Genomic DNA, 16,630 nt, shown 5'->3' with positions numbered 1-16,630 from the left:
GACGAGAAAGATAGAAGAAGGAACAGATTCAGGACTGAAAACTGAGAAAACAGCTCTGGATTGGAGTCACCCTGGAGGGAGGGCTGCTACTCTGTTGCCACTGAGCTGTTGGAGGGCTTCTTTTTTTCTTTTCTGAAGTTATTACCACCCACAAGCAACTCCTTCCCCCAGCCCTGATCCTTCCTGTATACATCCCACATAAGGAATGGAGTTAACCAAACCTCTTAGCCATGAGGGAAGTAGACAACAAGAATAACAAGTAGTTATGGCTCTACCCACTGAGCTCCTTTGCCTTTGCTGAGAAGCAGGTCCAGATAGCAAAGACCATGCAGGAGAAGCTGCCACAAGCTGCTCCACGCCTAACTCAGCTGCCTAACATTCCTGCATCTTGACAATGCTCCCACAGGGCAGCTGTGCACTCCAGGTAAGGATGACAAATGAAAAGGCTTCTCTGTTTTCTGTAACAAAAAAACTTGCTGCTCCCTACCTTTCTTTAGAGCCCTGAAAGTCAGAAGCAGAGTTTCTTTATCTCTTCTACCTGCTGCTAGTACTGCAAATGGCAGAGAGTGCAGGTGCTATCCTTATCTTCAACAGTGCTGTCCTACAGCAGGCAATAAAGGGAAGGAACGAATATTGTGAAAGTGAGGCTAGGGAAAGCCTAGGCAAAGATTTTCAGAGAAAAAAAGACCACAGAAGGATGGGGGGGGGGGGAGGGTGTGTTGGGGACAGAAAGAAATTTGAGAAACAAAGCAAGAGAGAGTAAGTCTAGGGAAATAGCCATTTGAAAACTCAAGTTGGGTCTGATCAGGATGCAAAGACAGCACCTGGAAAAAGAGGATCATAAGATATTCAAGAAAATTGGGATGCAGAAGACTTGCCAGAGTGAGAGAAGAAACATCTATCTCCAAATCTGAAACACGAGAGAAGTGCATGAATTCCCATTTAGAATTAGAATGCAAACACTATTATTCTTTTTCAGCCAAGGCATCTGTGTTATTACAGCGCTTAATTCGTAAGCTAAACCACTAAAATAAAATATACTTTTCTGATATCTCATTGCTCAGCTAAATCCTGGCTAAACTGAAAAACTGAAGTGTGCCTACACTGCACCCAGTGATGTGATTTCACCTGACATTTGGTCAAACTCATTCTCTACATCCAAGTAGCCAGATCACCATGTGTGCCATAAAACTATTCTGAGAAGAAGTTTCATTACTGGTTATTTAGTTTACACCAGGCTCCAACTGGTGACCGAGGGTATGGGCACACACACTGCTTCAGATTTACAGCTGAAATGCAGAGCTAACTTTATTGATGCAAAGGTGCACTATGTCTTGCAGCACAAGCATAGTTTTCAGAGACTATAGTTTCAAAAGAAGAGAATGGCACTTCAAATTCAAAGACTCTCTATTTGTAAATGCATTTGAGATTTTTGGCACTCCATTTGTATTCAGTTACTTACATAAAATAAATACAAAAGAAAAAAATTACCTTCTTATAGTACCTCACACTCTTGTAATTTACAGAATTTAGTAGGAATACAGGATCACATCCCAGATTAGAAAAAAAGACCGATGGTGGTGAACACAGTCTGCAACAATTTGAAACAACAATGCAACTTCTACATTTGGGGGGAACTGGAAGGGAGGGCAATTAATTGAAGAAGTATTAATAGCTCATAAATTGTGTGCTATTGAGCTACTAAAGAAATGGAAATGGCAAACTAAATAATATTTTTTTCATCACATATGCCATCAAAATAATTTTTAAGGTTTAAGATGAACTAAAAGTACTGGGTTTTTTCCCCCAGAAGTCAGAAAGGAGGGAGTACCTAATGAACATGGTTGCTAGATTTTGATTAGCTTTTTAGATTCTTACACAGCTCTACAGACTTTTCCTTTATTTGGACTGCTTCACTCAACTTACAGAAACACGCTCAAAGGAAAAAAAAAGAGACAGAAATAGAAAGAAAAATACATTTACTCAAGATATGCTAACAATGCCAAAGGTTTGTTAACTTGCTTCAGAGTGATGTTCCACATAATATAGCAAATATTGTGTTTATATCAGCATCTAGTCTACAGATAGAGGCAAAATAAATCCAGCCATCATAGCAAAATCCCGATCCTGCAATGAAATAAGAAGATATTTAGTTTTCAAGTCTACAAATTACAAGGATAATTTACCCCTCTGTTTTCTAACTCCACATCTCATAAAAGAATAATTTTTGGGTTTTTTTCCTCAATATTTTTCCACCTGTGCGTAGTTCAAAACGTTTGTTACTGCCTCTATGAGTTGAGGTAAGCCTGGAGAAGAAGTACTTGCAAAAATACAGAAAAAGAAAATTCCCACAGACAACCAGTGCAGCTAAAGAGCCCTCCCTGCAGCTCTCTATGAGAGGAATACTGTAAACTGCATTCTCACGTGGACAGTCCATAGTGGCAAACAAGATTCCCAATTATACTGTAACACTGCACACACCCAGTAGGCTGAGCAGGTTCTTCATCCCAGCTGCTTGTGGCTCGCACAGCTGTGCTCCCTTTCTCTCCATCTCGAATACACAGGACACTGAAATGCCAGACTTGGCAAGAGCAGGCTGACGATATTACTGAAGAAGGTTTTCTTGATAAGATCGTCATCTGCTTATGGATACTCATGGGTATGCTCCCTTCCTCAGCAGAGGAACAGTAGACCCTGATAAATGTCCCTTTGTGTGCAGATTCACCCTGATATATGCAAAATCATTTCAGTTCTAAGTCTGTCTGCTTTTTCTTTGCTTCATATAGCTGAAATACACTTAGAACTTTATGAAGCACTGTATGTAAAACAATAGAAAGTGGGCACAAATGAAAATATAGCTTACATAACTCAGACTGAAGTATTTTCTGAAATACATGCTATTCTGCATGGGAAAAAATGAAACATTTCACCATCACCTACACCAATCTTTCCCTAGAAATTTTTTGAATCCTTTTAGCTGGAAGATGCTCTTTTTTTTTTTTTAATTTATTTTATTTTCAACAGTATTATTTGCACAAGCATATATGATATTTATATAAAATAAATCATAGACATTTGAGTGTTTACCCAATATTGTTGGATTTATTTTTTACTTGGAAAAAAAAGAAAAATATCAATGCAGCCTGTGTTGCCAGTGAATATAAAGAGCTACTGAAGGCAACTAAGGATGAAGACTGATGTAGTAATATTTATGTAACGAAATATATTGCATGAGCAAAAATGTTTTGAAAAGTATTCTTTTTAACTCTAAAAGCAAAGCAATGAGATCATCTGTGACCGTATCTGTGGTGTCTTCTCAGTTTACAGTACTTATGCTTAGAGATAGAAGGATCTATTTTCATCTCTCATTTGTGTAACAGCAGATAAGTTATTTGCTTTCTATCAGATGTGCATACTCAGAGCTATGAAGCCACTGCTTAGACATCAATATCTAGCTAAAAGTATGTGAGCCAAACTGCCCAAATGTCTTGCAAAAGAAGCAGATGCTTTAAAATTATTTTCCTATTTCCTTTCAATGTTTCCAACAAAATTCTGAGTACAAATAAAAAGACAAAAACCTTAATAAAGACTCAAATTTATCAGTAGTCGGTGTAACCATCGAAAAGATCTAGTTATTCTTGAGATTAGGAAAGCAAGAGGGAGACGGGGACAAAGGGAGATTGAATGCTATGCTCCACTGCATGCATGCAATATATAGTCACATCCATTATAAATACAATTTATATGAAAAGCAACATTATTATAAATTGAGATAAATGTAGTATAACTATAATGTACAATATCAAGATTCAAATTAATAATTCCTTTGCACTTGCTGAGGATGGCCAAGCATAGCAGACACATGGCTCTGCACTGCTCCAGCACTCATGAGTTATGTGCTTATCTACATCTTCTATGATCAAGTACCAGCAGTGACCAACACAGCTTTTTAGCACAGTGCCAGACAGGACCTGACTGCTGGGTTTGGACACGGACCAGAGAACCCTTCAGTGCCTCAGCCTGGACTATCACACTGCTTTCACATGCACCTACATCTTAGCACAGCCAAGACTTTGAAGCTGATATAAAGAGTGATGCCCACTTATACAGCAGACTTGTAACTTTGAGTGAAATAAACCCTTGAACAGAGATTGAGCACAAGTCCTGTGCACTGCCTAAATCCTACTCTAAGGCTTACATAAGACTTAAGCAGAATACTGGTCTTGTGGCAGCTTTCTGTACAGGAATGATCTTGACCTTCATATGAGTAAGTCTCAGGGACATCACGTGTGTAAAGCATATCCCAAATTGCTTTGCCTTACCACCTCCCTTTTACAAGCACAGGCTTTGAACACCCCATTGCTTCTTGGAGAGATGCAGTGACTGGGGAGACTGAGGAAGAGCCACGACTGACACAAGTTCTGTGGCAGTAGGATGTAGACAGACTTTCTCTTGAAGAATGACCTTTTGAGACTGACTCTCCACAGCTTACTTTAACTCTGTAAACCATGACTGGGAACAAGTCTACATACTTCATGGTCTTACTAGAAATTTCAGCCTAAATAAGAGACTCAGGGTCTCAGAGGAAGTCAGTGCTAGTGACAGGAGCCCTAACTTTCCCTGACAGTTGCAATCACTGCTTCTGAAAACACAATACTTAAAATAAACTCATGATTTTGAAGAAGTAGGAAAGTATTTCTGGCAAAAAGTAGTCTTGAAACAGGCAGTGTCAACAGTGATCTAAAGAATTATCATTCAAAATATATCTGGCCTACAGAATTATTTTGTCGTTGAAGCCTCATCCCTATATATGTTTTAAAAATACTAATGTCAATTTTTAGCAGCTTCTTATTATTCTGCAATGGTGACTTACCATAAGAATATAAGAAGCATAGCCTAATATTAAATATATAGAGTTAAAAAGGGTAAGTACATATGAAATGATCATATTGAAAAAGATGCAGTTTGGAATCTTTATTCCCCTGATAATAAAATCAGCGCTTTACAAAATCATATGTAATAGCATAAAAATTCCTCTAAAATATCAGCTCCTCTCTACCTCTCCATTAAAAAAATCACATGCATCAATGCAAAGAGAAAATTTCTATTTTAACTGTCACATTTCCTTTGATGTACATGAATACTTTTCAACTTAACAATTCTTTTTTGATAGGCACAGACAAATTGCTGTAAAAGGAATCTTGGAGAAAGACAGTTTGATTCTACCAGTTTTTTCCCCCATATGTTTTCAAATCAATTAACCAAGTACATTAACAGAATACACAATGCATTAGCTTAAAAGGAATAGAATATCTAGACAAACAAATCCTACTTTTACATAACCAATGTTGCAGTTACTGGTCTAAAAAAATCAAGCCTTTCAGCATCAGAAAAAGCTTGAACTTCCATGCAGGAGCTGGGACCACTCTTTTTTATATTCCAGTACCTCTGCATAAAAGCCAGCTTCCTACTCATCTCCAGTCCCCTGGACACTGCTTCCTTGGGCAGTTCAGCTGCCACTTGCCCTCCCCTATTGCCCTCTGTGGCCTCAGTGCTCCTCCTCAGTACTGTGCTGTACCCAAGCTCCCAGTGACTGCCTCCAACAATGTCCAGAAACAAATGTCAGAAAAGACAGGAGCAGTAAGGCACATATGCTCTCCCTCACAGAACTGATTTATAACTTTCTATCTTCCCCATATTGATGACAGATCATCTGCCAGTCAAGCCTAAGCTGAAACTAGAAACTTTCAAGTTACAGCAGAAGCACTAAGGTCATAATGAAATAAAAGAAAACTCCATATTCGTAAACTTCATACTGAGTTAAAGGGAATAAAACATGAAAGTATTGGAGGAAATAATACTATACCTGGAGGAAAATTGCATACTATGCTCTATACAAGTCTTACATTTTTTCACACTTTTTGTAAACATTTATAAGTATGTTATAATTGTAAATCAATAAGATAATTTCATAGAAAAAAAATTTATGGCTAGGTTGTAGCATTAGCACCTTCACTTACTCATATGTGAGAATATATGCATAAATAAGCCCACATAGCCTACAAAGTCTTCCACTGTGCCAAATATAGCCATTATATGGTTTTAGTACTTCCTATATGCTTGTTCTGTCTTCTCCTCTTGACAGCCAATAAAAAATACTGGAAATTACTTTCTTTAATGAGAGACAGATATTAAAAAGCCAGTAACAAATGCACTCCTATAAACAAGTAGCTCAAGCCGTGCAAGTACTTTCTCATGCATATCATAATAGCAGTTCAAAGAAACTACCAGATAAAGAAGATGCACAGATTTTAGAAAAGGCCAGTCTTGCAGCAAACATTTTAGTTACAATCTTTGAAAGATCTGGGCTCAGTAAATTGGATCTAAGCCTACCTCCTATGGGACATCCAATATCACTCAATCTCTCTGTAACTCTGGAAGTAATAATAATTCCTTTCTCCCACCTTTTACTGACCTATCTTTTTAAGTAGCATGCAATCCAGAGTGGGGACTGTAACTGTGTTTGCATATATAGACATACATATAAAAAATGTAAAACAGATATAGCTAGCTAGCTAGATAGATAGATACATAGATAGATAGATAGACAGATATTTATTTATCTACATAGTATCTAGAACAAAGGGATTTTTGTCTGTAGAAACCAACAGGTTCTACACGATGCTGTGACTCACACAGCAAAAAACATATCTTGGCATTCTGAAAGGAATGCCCTTTTCAGGTATTCTGCATCTTTTTTGTCTCTGGCAAGTAGGCTTGCAAGTGGGGGTTGATTATGTTTCTGATATGTACTCCATAACACCTTTTGGAGCAGTTGAACAAAGCTCAGACCCTATACTCTCTGAATAACAGGAAAAGACATACAGGGAGAAAGACTCGTTTCAAAGCTAGTACTTGATGTTTGAGGTCTTTGCTTTAATTTGATTTCGGAATTTATCTAGATCCAAACATTGCATGCTTTCACTCTTGAAATTATTACAATCAACAAATTTAGGTAGGTGAGAAAATATTTATTTATATATTGCTTTTTATCTCTTAGATACACTCAAAGAATAGCAAACGCTTTGAAATGCTGAGTTCAGTTGTTCCAAAATATTATAGGTGACATGAGAAAGCAAACCACTCACTCCCTTCTTACCTGCCACCAAAGTACACAAGGAACACCTTTTCTAATTTATTGTCATCTTCCTAGAAATAGTTACACCAATTAAAATAATTTTAATTTGAGTGACAGCTGACTCTTCAGTGCCATTCCAGGACAAATGTGTCATCTGTTTTTACATTCTTGGATCCAAAGAGTTTTACAAGAATGTATCATTCTTTCACTTTTTTCACAATCACCCATTTAAGCAACTCCTGACAACTAAACACTACATGCAATAAGCACTGTATGCAATAAAATCGCTGTTCCTCTTTGACATGCACAAATGAAATAAAACCTCCAACAGCAAATCAATGTCTACACTTTTGAATGAGTATAATTATGGTTGGAAGAAGCAGGCAAGTCAATATGAAGATTGCAAGTAGAACCTTTGGGTTTGTCAGTCCTTTCTAGTGGCTGTTTACATTTTGCACTTTCATAGAGTACTCAGAAAAACAAAATAATTCTGTTTGAAAGCTACAACACAGACCACACAACTACCATATCAACAGCACACTTCAGTATCCAGAAAGCTTTAAGTATTTTCAGGGAGAAGCAGAGGCATCACATCTCACCTGTCCTACACCACGAGAGCTTGGTATAAATAGTGTAGAATTTAAAAGCACTACACAATAAAGATACCAGTGTCTGACAAAACCATTATTTCACTGAGAGGTATGATACTTCCCTCCGAAAGGCAATAAAAAGTAAATTCTACACTGCACTGTACATAAAGAACAGTTAAAATGAAAAATTTGTTGTATGACAACTCATGTTGTTAACAATATAGGCAGATCAAGATAAGTGGGTGGATTTGGATCATCATCAGAAGACACAAGGCCATATTTGCCAGTCTATTATGTCATGTTTCTTGAATTCATGATCCTAGGAGTGCAATAACTTTTTATGACATGATGGAGAAGTTACATTTTATACATGCTCCAAATACCCAGGCAAGATAAATGAATTAAACTCAGCAACCATATTGTATTTTTTAAATGTTAGTGGGCAATATAGCATATGGATAATTCTGAAGTCTAAAGCATATAAATCATCATATAAAAGCAATGAAAAGCACACTGTGATTGTCAGATGACTTACATCAAATTAATCCCTACCTCTGTAAACCAAAATAGTAGGAAAATATGAGAAATATAAGAAAATGATGCTAAAGAGATTGTTTGTTAAGTCAGTAGGGAGCACAGCACCAAAATCACACATAATATTTCTGGAACTGATGATAGACTTGAAATCCTATCCTCTTCCTAAAATGGCTCATCCCATTCAGAAGGGCTATACCATTTGAGAAGCAATGGTCATTTATATTTCCCATCAAACATTCCTGCTCAAAACACAGGTAGATTTTAAAAAATTTGCAAAGAATCATTTTTAGAGAAAAATATGGTTAAATTGTTATAAGATGCCTCAGTTAAAAAAAAAAACCAAAAAAACAAGAAAACAAACAACACTTTTATTATTTGACCAATTATTAGTTTCTTTGATGCAATTGCATTTATCTTTAGTCACTGAAAATGTATACAATATTGCACATCCAAACCTATGCTTTAACAATATGCTAATTATACAGTTCAGATGATCTGGAAAGAAATCCATTTTGCACTGATGATATAAGGGAGTGACAGTGCAATTTACATTAAGAAATGTTTTCTCATTTTTCTCAAAAATTGGTTTGCACTCAGCCGGAGAAATCTAAATTCGACCAACAGGCATCCCTCCCTGCTTCTCCATGGTTACAAAATAACATGACAATCTGAATGACGGAAAAGATGCACATAAGAATGGGTTACAAAAACTCCTCTGGACACAGGTACCCAGGCAGTGAATGTTTTCTTTTGTAATCTGATTAAACAGACAATTATTGTATGCAACAATATTGCAATGCTAGTAGCAGACAATTCTCAGGGATATTACTTCAAACATTTTGAATTAGGTCTTCCAAATTGTCTAAATTATCCCCCAGGGCCGTTGGCCTGTCCACATTCCTGAGTTCATGGGAAAAATTCTAACTGGAGGTGTTAACACAAAGGTTCCCCTTTTGCTTAGAGCTTTGTTCACATACCTCTCTTCACTCCAAGTTTGACAGTACTGTACCAGGGTGTACTTTTGGCACACACTTTCCTGCCACTTTAATACCAATCTGTATAGGCAGAGACTGAAAGAGAGTGATCGCTTCATTGTGATTTTCCTTTTAATGTTCAAGGGATACAGACTGGGAGACAGCACAGTGAGAATCCTGATTCCTGGCACACTGCTCTTCATCAGCCACAGACATCTAAGCACAAGGAATTGGAGGGCTAAAAACAGTCTTGATTTATTCATTTGATTCAGAGTTATCTTGCCAGATATATTATGAAAAAATCCATGCCCATAATTTATCCTCAGACTGATACGCTTCATTACACTGTGGATTCATGGAGAAACACAAAAAATAAAAAAGATTTTCACAAGTTTTTGGGACCATGCAGCTTTACAGATACAGCTGCACTAAAGCTGGAATTTAGTCACATTTTATGTAATATTAAAACTATACCAATGCATTACAAGGATAAACTAATGTAGTGTAATGATGTGCCATAGACAAGACTAATTAGTATTTTCTTAGAGAGAGCCTACAAGAGTCTAGCATTCAGAAGTGCAGATCCAGAAATTTTCAAGATTATCAGCAATAGTGGGCAGAACAGAAAAAAAGAACAAGGATGGGTGATTCCAAAAAAAGATTACAGACTATCACACCAACCACTTTTTATTTAATAAGGGATGTTTATTTAAATAACTTAGAGTCAAAGTACAACATATTTCCATCAGACAGAAACCTGGGATTTTAGAACATTACTTCAGGCAACCATTTCTTCTTTAGAACATCATCTTCAGGTAACCACTTTCTGGCTTTTATTTGTATTATATACGTATTTCTCACAGGGAGGAATAGAACTTGCATGCCAAATTAAAACCAGCATTATTGGAAGTCTTAACAATAAGTGTGAAGACAGAAGCACGTAAGCCCGAGGATAAAATAAATCCATCATAATATAATTCCACAAAATAAAGATGAGGTTAATCTGAAACCTATGAAAATGAATATCAAGATTTTAATTGACCTCAGCAGGTTTCTGCAGCTAGGCATGTTCAACATGATGGTTCAGTGTAATTTTGTACTGTTTCTAAAGAATGTTCACCCCACCACCAGTTCAGCCCCCTCTCAGCAGTTTATGCATTTCCACTGGAAACTGAAGTGTCTGAAGTTACTCTCTGCAGTGACTTCCTTCTTTGCACCGACGTTTTCAAAGGCATTTTTGAATATGCAAAAGCAAGTTTTTACAGTTACTGTTCTTCTTTAAAAAAAAAAAAAAGAAAGCCATGATGAACGTGCAACTCTGCAGTGATTTTCTCTGGAATATGTTAGGATGATAAACTGTGGACTCTGGAAAAAGAAAACCGCAGAGGAAATAAATGGCAATTTCAAAAACACACAAAAATTCATTATACTAGAAAATTTCAACGTTATAAAAATAAAATTTTCGAAACTGCATCTTGATTTTCAGATCACTGAAGTTACTTCATAACCACAAATGTCTGTCCAAATTAGGATACTATTGTAGCTTTTTAAATGAAGTTTTCTGGAGGAAAATGCTTGTGGTTTTTGTGCAGAAAAAGTGGTTGGTTTGTTTTCATTTTCTCCAGGAATTCAGGATGCCAACAGCTTAAAAGCTACTGACAGATTAATAGCTCTTTCATTCTTACTCCATTCCACAAAACCTCAAAGCCACCCTCAAGAAAACAGCGAATTTGATCAGTATTTCAACCTAAACACTTCACTGTTTCAGATTTCATAGGTGGAAAAACACTATGATAAATTAGACTCAGTATTCATGTCCCTGTTTACTTTCCTGGTACTATCTGCTTGAAGCTAAGAGAAGTCATAATCTTCCAGTTGCTGTATCATACTTCTTTTAATGATACTAAAGCATGTATAAGATGAGGGTAACTACCCATAGTTGTCCTTGTCCCCTTGTTCCACTCTTTTTTTTTGTTGTTGTTTTTTTTTGTTTGTTTGTTTGTTTTGTTTTGTTTTGTTTTGAACAAAGATAATCATAAAATGTTTGCAGGAGTAAAAGAGATATTTAAAAAAAAAATCTCCACTCATAATGAAGTGTAATGTTAAAGGTAATGGGAACTTTAGAGACAGCAGAAACATTTGAAGTGCCCCTGTCACAGCAATTGCCTTGTGATTCAGGAATTTGACATTACATACCTGAAAGCCTCCAGCAGCTGCTTTTGAAGGCTTGGCTCTTCTCTTGCACCAATTCTGTGAAACAGAAGGGAAGAAGATGAATTCCTATCTGTAAGAAGGCCACATCACCTGCACTCAACCCCACAATGCTGACACTGTGCATAGACATATAGACAAATGATTACCTGATTCATGTTGTCCAGTTCCAGAAACGTAGGCTGCAGTTGGTCTGAATTTTGTACCTAATACCTTTCCTTTTGGAATTTCTGCTGCATTACTGGCAGCCCACAACAGATGAGTATCTGATGTGTTCCATCAAGTGAAATTCCCATTCAGCCTTTTATCTCATGACTGTTGGATTCTGCACAAGTAATAAATACAAAATATCTCTCACCTGCAAACGATTTACAATAACATAATCAATAATGAATTTCCTGTGATCTACTCTACCATGAAAGAAAGTAGCATTCAATGTGTGGAAATATTTTAAAAGAAAAACTGACAACAAATTCCAGTCATCATGGTTTTTGTATGATTGCTTTCTCTCCTTTCACATATGTTTACAGTCACAGCAGTTACACCAACACCATTCAGGAGTTCATTTATTCACCTACCAAAAGGCACTGCTAATAACAGAACATTTTCTAGGGTTCTGCCCAAGGGCTCTGGGGTTTAAACTGCTGTGTTGGCCTTTGCTCACCAATGGAGAAATGTTGCTACCAATTATTTTATCTCACCCACCCTGCATGCCTCTTGTACATAATGATATTTTTGAGGCTTTAAATCTCTTTGCTAAAGGCACTAAATGCAGATGTGTACTGGGCTTGAGGCTTATAACTTGTAGAAGGGAATACAGAAGCTGACTAAACAAACGCTGGTCAAAGGACTGAGTCAAATCCCTCTGAATTCACAGTCTAAAGCACACTAATGGACAGAAGTTAAATGTATGGAACTTGCTAACCCACAATAGCACGTTCACGTATCATAACAAACCATAATTTTTCCATACTAAGTGATTTTCGTTCTCCTGTGCTGCACGTAATAATTAGAGAAAATAATTAAGTTGTAAATTATCTTATCTACTTGAAAGACAATTGGGAGAAGATGGGCCAGAAGTGTGGAGAGGAGAAGGGTTATATGGGCTATTTACCCCTGCCCCACCATCATATTTTGTATTACATATGAATAAAAGTGTACGAGGGAAAAAAAGGAGCAACTTATTTGGGGTCCTAGTTTCCTTTTCCCTCTGTGTCCCTGGGAGCATGTGGGTGGACAAGAGTGTGCACACAGGCAATGCAGGAGTAAAAGATTTGTGTGTCTCCATTTCCTTCAGTGATTCCTTATCTTTTTAACTTGTCTAATGTTTTGTGTTCTATCAACCTAACACACCTCTGGTAATTAAACCTCCTTAATGTTACAAGGATAAAACTTTACACAATAAACCAGAAAGTTCATTCCCCTTACAGAGAGCATCAATCCTTTTTCACAAGGGTCTTTTGGTTTTCTTCTTACTTCTCATTCATCTTAAGTCTCACTTCCTCAGACCCTTCTGGTTTCCACAGTAACAGAAAACCCTAAAATTAAGTGTTATTGTAATTACCCAAACAGTACCATGGACCCTGCATTCAGTACATCAACATACTCATACTGCATGAAAATCCAATATAAATTCTTTTTTTGATCTTATTTTTGTTCCTTTCATTCAATGTATTATAATTTCATGCTGTAATATGTAGGTAAAATGGAATTCAGCAATCATGACCACTTGACAGCAAATAGATAAAAAAATTCTAATAAAATTGTATCCAGTTCAAGTAGCAACAAGCATCATGACTGGCTCATCTCACAATCAAATAACAAGTGCATGTTTAACTTCTCAACATGTGCTTTCAAAGTTCTCTAGGTGGATTATTTTATGTTTTTCTTAAATTCACCTTCCCTTTTACAGTCATCCTTTCTATTTATCTTTGCATAACTTCTGTCTCAAAGACATTCACAATTCCTTCCAACTTTTTCATTCATATGCACTTTATCCCAGTCTTCCAGGTGTCCTTTAATTCTGGCAACACCCAACTTTCTTGTCAGCAACACTTTCAATAAACTGTAATTTAGAGAATGTGAGGTATATACAGTACTAGACTACATTTTGACTGTCTGGCATCACTCATGTCCAATGATCTAAACTGGATGAATCTGTAGAATAAAACTTTGTGTACCAGTTCATCAATATTTGACTAAAATCTAAATATTCTAGATAACATTCTAAATAATATGTATTTCTTAATTTTCTATATTTTTAGTACTCAACCATTAATTTTATAGTGCTCTCAGAAAAAAAATATTTTTCCCTTGCAAGATTTTTCATCTACTTTTCTTTCATCTCTTCATCATAAAAGTGTCCTTTGTGTAGTCTGTAGCCATTGCATACTTTTTACAAACTACTGAAAACAAACAATTAAAGCGCTAATCCAAATAATTTTCTGTAAAACACACCAAAGAAGCTATTCAAAACCTTTGTATGAAAAGCAAGAAATGCTTTTTTGTAAAGAGCTCATATTTTTCATATTCTTGGGACAAATAATAAATTTGACTTTTAAGTTGCCATTTTGTGCTGGACCCCCAACCAAGTGAGGAGTCCCTATAGCCTACAAAAGATTAGCATAAGGATTCCAACAGCTCACAGTTTGAAACGGATATTGTTCCTAGCTATCCTGATAAGAATATGTGGTAGATTGGCCAGATCCAGGTCAGAGTCCCACAGATTACTCTTTTTATATATCTTAACAACATTAAAAAAAAAGTCACCAAACACAATTAAGCAAAATACTGATCAAATACATCTACTCCGTGTAGTCCTATCAAGGTGCAAAAGTACCTCTCACCTCTTGGTGACATCTGCTCTCCTCATTTAGCTGTGCACTAGTAATGCTAAGTCAATGTTATTCTGATATCCTTCTATTGTATTTAAAATTTTGGGTTGTCTGCCAAAGCCTCAAACCATGTTTAAGGCCACCGAGTTGTCACAAGTGTGAGAGTTGCTTAAATTTAGTCCCTGTTTCTGTAACATTCTGGTAAAAGGAACTAAATATCCTCAAGAAATTGCTTTTTAATCAGGAAATGTGCCACAGTGAATGTATGGGGCTGCTACACCTACCCCAATCTCTAAATTTTGACGCTATAGTTTCGCCATTTGCTGTTTACATCATGCCTTCAGAAAGCACAATGAATGCTTTTGCATTTCAGACTCACATTTTCACTCTTCCAGAACGGGATTTTTTTGGATTCTTGCCACATTTCCTAGCACCTCACACTACCTAGCCTGGAAATGGCAATCAAATTTTGAAACTGTAGTATCTAAGTTACTTTGCCCTATTTGCAGTAAGTTTAAATTAATTCAAAGACTTCTAAAATTATTTTCAAGGCAAAAATGACTTATAGGTTTTTGTGTTGTATTGTAGCACTGTCAGTAAACCTGTCTGTATAGTTAAGGCCAGTCTCTTGTCTTTGTTACATTTTTCTAACTTAGCATGATGCCATGTGTACAAAATTCCGAGCTGATCTCAGCATACATTTATAGGTTAATATATGAACCATACACTTATTGATTAATATGAGAACACACTGCCCCACTGACCCTTGTCCTTTGAAACAAAGACTGCTTGTGCAAAGAGATGGGGGATTTCTTGGGTACACTGAATGTTTTCACTGACCATTCCAATGCAAATAAAAATTCAATTACTGTGTAATCTCACTGTTTCAACATCAAATTTTGAACCAAAAGCTTAAGTTGCAATGTTAATAAAAGTGCAGTTTTTATAAAAATATCCTTTGTAGTTTCTAAATAGCAACAGATGGTTGTGTCTTCTCTTGAAAAATATGAAAATAATGTCATGCATCTCAGAAACAGTCCATCCATGAGCTTGTGTTTCAAAAGACTATGATTAAAGACAATATATCTTCTAATAGATTACCATGTGAGTATGAAAAAGAAGTATGCAACATCAAATGAACTTTCACTTATCCCAATTTCACACCCAGTCATCATCTATATCATAAAACATTCATATCCCTATATTACTCCAATTTTAATTTCTTACAAATGATGATCCAGTCAGTAGTAAACTCTTCTCTGAAATATAAGAGAAGCCATAATTGGTTGAAAAAGAATATTTGCATGCCAGGCACAGAACACAGGTACACATAGATAAGATTTTATCTCCATCATCGTTTGGTACTGGGGTAGTTGCACATTATTAATGTGTGGGACTTTTATTCATTATTAGAAGTCTGTTGTTGAAGGAGGTAGCCCCAAGTCCCACAGGGAATGTCACACATCCTCTAGATGTCTCTGGAGATTAATTCTAAGAACATTGTAACTGAGCAGCATCCATTGTAAGGAGTCAATCATATTAGCATTATAGCTGTTCTTCAATATTTGCTCTGTTTGAAGAATCAAACTATCTTTTTGCCTGCAGTCTTGACTCAAGGCTATCCTCCACATGCACACTAAACTTTATTTCTCTTAGATGTGTTTCCATTTTGAGATTTACCTCTGCATTTTGGCAATAGTATTCATTTTTGTTAACATTTCAGTCACTTATAGCAATATGCTGCAGTTCTGTAATATTCTTCGATAGATCCATGTTAAAAATTGATGTGGGCAAAATGCTGAGTTAAAGCTGCATAGCTGAACTTCCACTATGTGAATCTGGGTCACAAAGCTGCATATTTCACTACTGATTTTTTCATATCATTATACTAACACCTGTCAAAATACAAATGGACAAACACTTTAGATGTACTTTTTACAGACTTGATTTCATGATGTCTGCCATTACAGGCACAGAAACAGAACAGTCCCCTGTGGTAGTAGTTTTCCATACTTTTATAACTAATTTTACACCAACTTCTGCAGATGAAATATAGCCTACTACACATAGTATCATACTGCTCCTCTGTATTAAACAAAGGCATAACTTATCCAAAATCCACTGATACCACTTTCCATTTACTTCATCTGGCGTTGAGCAGGCATTTAGGAAACAGCACCCAAACAGCACAGCTGTGTTTGCACAGCCATTCCCAGTGGAGGGAATGGAACAGCACCTTTACAAAGCACAGAGATGCACGGTTACAGAGCCATACCTTGGACATATGGCAAACCAAAGCTTCAGTGGAGTAGAACACAAAGACCTCCACTTTTGTAAACTGGAAGT

The 16,630-nt window shown here is 36.4% G+C and overlaps 1 protein-coding gene across 2 annotated transcripts in view; it reads right to left on the bottom strand.

The window, feature by feature from the left end:
* ZFPM2 (zinc finger protein, FOG family member 2) overlaps window positions 1-16,630 on the bottom strand; it is a 305,920-nt gene that overhangs the window by 164,339 nt on the left and 124,951 nt on the right. The gene's annotated exons all lie outside the window — the stretch shown is intronic.

Source organism: Sturnus vulgaris, chromosome 1, assembly GCF_052056855.1.
Source record: "Sturnus vulgaris isolate bStuVul1 chromosome 1, bStuVul1.hap1, whole genome shotgun sequence".
Lineage (NCBI taxonomy): Eukaryota > Metazoa > Chordata > Aves > Passeriformes > Sturnidae > Sturnus > Sturnus vulgaris.
The sequence above is the reverse complement of the archived record's forward strand: the minus strand, read 5'-3'. Positions and strand labels throughout refer to the sequence as shown.